Below are 4,544 nucleotides of genomic sequence, written 5' to 3'. Positions count from 1 at the left end.
AGAGAGAGAGAGAGAGAGAGAGAGAGAGAGAGAGAGAGAGAGAATGAGAATTTGGAATCTAGAGGGAACAGAATTTCACCATAAAGTAGACTATGTGGGGGGAGAGGGGCAGTGCCTAGACTTTGGTGAGATATATGAGGAAAAATAATTTTGGGGCATAACCTAGAGGGATCCATCAGGGAGGGGTTGCATAGGATGATACATTCAATGGGTCAGTAGGGTGGTGCAATGGATAGACAAGACTCATCTTCCTGAGTTCAAATCTGACCTCAGACACTTACTAGCTGTGTGACCCTGCGGAAGTCGCTGAACCCTGCTTGCCTCCGTTTCCTCATCTGTCAAATGAACTGGAGAAGGAAATGGCAAAGCACTCCAGTATCTCTGCCAAGAAAACCCCAAATGGGGTCATGAAGAGTGACTGAAAAACAGCTGAAAAGAACAACTATATGCAACACAGGAAAGGAGATATTGGAAGGAATTTATGCTTTGTCTCTGCTTCTATTGGCTAGTGAGCAAAGTGAGACCCAATTCGTGACTCTGTCCAGTGATCAGTAAATCCCTATCCTGTTTCACCATGCTGGGTCATCTGTGTTTGCCTCAATGGCTGTGGTGGCCTTGCCGGTCATATTCAGTTTGAGAACTACAGTGGTAATAAACAGAGAGATCTGGGTCTCAGACCTACTTATTAGGTAGGAATCATCTCCATAACATCGTTGACAAATGAATACTTCTCCACTTGAATACTCCCAGTAACAGGGAGCTCACTACCTATCAAAGTGCTCCCATTCCATGTTTGGATAGTGGCTATTGCCAGGAATCTTCAAGCCACCACTTTGCAACTTCTCTCCATAGACTGTGTTCTGCTGGCATAGACCTATAGAGCCCCAAACCACCTCCACTCTATAAATATCAGTGAGAGTACAGTGAAGGATTTGATCAAACCCACTCTTTAAAGCTCACCTGGAACCATGAGCTTCTATAAAAAACACGTTCCTCTCTTTGCTGTGTTCAATCTGCTGTTGTCCCCTCAGAATCACGAAGCCAACCTCCCAAAGTCAACTTGGTCCTGTTCTGGTGGGAGGCATTAGGCTGTGTTTTCCACTGCGAATGAGGAGTGGAATTTCGGCATGTCAGGCTGAGCAGGGGGCCTGAGGAGTGAGAGTGGAGTAGGAGGGATGCTGAAATGATAATATTAGAGTACACAAAATAATTACCAGCTGCCAGGTCACACAACTCGAGAGCTGTTTCAGAGGATTCTACTCTCGAAATGTTGTTGCTAAGATACAGAGAGGGGGTGGGGGATTCATCCCCCCAAAAATGAAGAGAGAAAAAAATGAAATTGAAAATGAAGGGAAACAAGCGTCATGTTTTGGAAATGATTCACAGAATCACAAAATGTTAAAGCTAAAAGGGGCTTTGGAACAGAGGATATTAGAACATAGACCATCAGACTACAGGTGGCTAGACCGTAGATTGTTAGAACACAAGATTAATTCATAGATCATTAGACTAGAGAAGATGAGAACATAGATTGTTAGATTATACAAAGTTAGAACATTAAATGTCAGACTAAGAAGGGTCATTGGGCCATAGCATATTATAATACGTGTTAGCGCTGGAAGAGGATCGAAAGAAAGCCTGCGGAACCATCTGGTACAACTCCTTTATTTCATTGTTGGGGAAACTGAGGCATAGAAAGACCTAGGGGGATAGGGTGGAAAGGTCCTCTGATCTCAGCTTGGCCAGTCGCCGCTGCTGTTGCTTGTCCTTTGTTTTTGAAGAGCACCAGTGACATCAGGGGGTGACATCTTAAGCCATTTGTGAATTGGACTTAAGTGAGGCAGAGCTGCATGAAGTCGTCAGCCTCACTCTATCCTCCAGATTCGTCTAAGTCCCGTGGCAAGACGAAAGTCAGGATGACTGGTAATGGCCGGGGATGCAGTGAGTCACCTTGGGGGGTTCAGTTTCTCACCAAGTTCTAAGCTCTCCAAAGCACCTGCTTCAGCTGCTTTCGTGGCCACTGACACAAACTGTTCCCATCTGTCCATTCCACTGGGAAAATCTGCACATGCTTGGGGTAGACATCTCCCAACCTCACCAATGGGTTTTTTACTCTCCACCTGGTTTAGCCTGTCTTCCAAGCCAGTTTATCAAGTTACTGTGACAGTGATAGCTTCTTGGAGCCCTAGGGCAGAGCTGAGTGCCAGGTGGGCACCTGAGACAAATGGGCAGCTCCCCTGCCAGAGGTGCTAGGCCTCCTTGAATACCCCACACCAATCATGCGAGCCCACACAACTCACTTCTCTTTTTCAGGGCTGTTTCTTCAGCTGTTAAGTGAGGGGCTCTGTCCTTCGTAACTAAAGTTCTTTGTCTTAAGGTTCCCTTCAATTTCTGACATTCTGTATGCTAAGAACCAACTTTAGTATTCAGTGTGCTAAGGACTTTCCCACATCTGACATTCCATGTTCTAAGACCCCTCCCAGCTCTGACATTCCCTGTTATGAGGTCCCTCCCAACTCTGACATTCTGTGATGTAAGTATCCTTTAAGAACTGACATTTTTTGTTCTAGGTCAGGGGTAAGGAACCTGTGTCTTTGAGGTCACATGTGGTCTTCAAGTGCGTCCCTTTGACTGAATCCAAACTTCACAGAACAAATTCTTTTATTAAGGGAATCTGTTCTCTGAAGTTTGGATTCAGTCAAAGGACTTAGAGGGCCACATGTAGTCTTTAGGACATAGGTTCACCACCCATTAGGTTCCAACATTCTGATATTCCCAGGCAGTATGGCTAGCTACAGGGGTCAAACCAGGAGGAGTACCCAAATCTACTCTTCTTTACCCAATCTCTCCCACTCACTCCACCAATGTACTATAGGCTAATGTGCACATCTATTTACACGAGGAAAAAATACATGGAAACAATTCCCTTGACTGTGAATGAAGCACCCTGGGAAGGATGGCTATCTCTGGATGCTACAATTCTGTAAATGACTCAAAAGATTATTGGTTTGCACAATTGTCTAATTTTAAGCATCTGCTGAAAAATTGTGACTTTTTTTTAGCCATTTTTCAAAATTAATTTGTTTCCTTTTAGTTTACAGGATTCAATTCCACAATTTCTTGAGTTTCACATTTTGTCACCCCCCTCCCCTCCCCCTCATGGCGGCATATAGTCAAGTATAGGATCTGTAAATACTTTCACATTATACATTAGTCAGGTTATAAAGACGGATTGTATCAGATGGAATGAAAAATGGTAAAAAGGACATAAAACCAAACAAGAAAAGGAAAAAGATCAGGTATTTTGCTTCCATCTGGATATAAACTCAGTTCTTTCTAGTTCTTTATCTGGATGCACACATTTCTCTCCATCATGAGTCTTTTGGGATTGACTTATACCACTGCATTGCTGACAAGAGTCCAGTCTATCAAAGCTGGTCATCACATATACGTTGTGTCTGTAATTGTGTACAAATTTCTCCTGGTTCTACTCTTCTCACTCAGCATCAGTTCGTTTAAGCCTCTCCAGTTAAATATGAAGACCGTCTGCTCCTTGTTTCTTATAGCACAATAGTATTCCATAGCATGCATATACCACAACTTATTCAGCCATTCCCCAATTGATGGGCACCCCCTTAATTTCCAATTCTCTGCCACCACAAAAAGAGCTGCTATAAACATTTTTGTACATATGGGTCTTCCTCCCACTTCTATGATCTCTTTGTGATATAACCCTAGGAGTGGTATTGCTGGGTCAAAGGATATGAAAGTATTTATAGCCCCTTGGCCATAATTCCAGATTGCTCTCCCGAAAGGCTGGGTCAGTTCACAACTCCACCCGCAATGCATTATTGTTCCAATTTGCCCACATCCTCTCCAGCATTTGTAATTTTCCTGCTTTGTCATCTTAGCCAATCTAACTGGTGAGATGTGGTACCTCAGAGTTGTTTTGATTTGCATTTCTCTAATCAATAGTGATTTAGAGCATTTCTTCATGTGCTTACAGATATCTTTAATTTCTTTCTCTGAAAATTGCCTGTTTATATCCTTTGACCATTTATCAATTGGGGAATGACTTGTATTCTTATAAATTTAACTCTATTCTCTGTATATTTTAGAAATGAGTCCTTTGTCAGAGACATAGGTTGTAAAGATTCTTTCCCAATTTCTCACCTCTCTCTTAATCTTGGTTACATTGGCTTTGTTTGTACAGAAGCTTTTCAATTCCATGTAGTCAAAATTATCCATTTTACATTTTATAATGTTCTCTAATTCATGTTTAGTCATAAAGTCTTTCCCTCTCCACAAATCTGACAGGCAAACTATTCCTTGTTTTACGAGACTGCTTACAGTATCAACCTTTATACCTAGGTCATGCACCCATTTAGACTTCATTTTGGTATGTGGTGTTAGATAATGGTCTATGCCCAGTTTCTGCCATACTATATTCCAGTTTTCCCAGCAGTTTTTGTAAAATAGTGAGTTCTTATCCCAAAAACTAGGGTCTTGGGGTTTATCAAACAATAGATTACTATAGTTGTTGA

This window comes from Petaurus breviceps, unplaced genomic scaffold, assembly GCF_028583685.1.
Source record: "Petaurus breviceps papuanus isolate PSGF00001 unplaced genomic scaffold, PetGlider_PUasm1.0 207, whole genome shotgun sequence".
Lineage (NCBI taxonomy): Eukaryota > Metazoa > Chordata > Mammalia > Diprotodontia > Petauridae > Petaurus > Petaurus breviceps.
The sequence above is the reverse complement of the archived record's forward strand: the minus strand, read 5'-3'. Positions refer to the sequence as shown.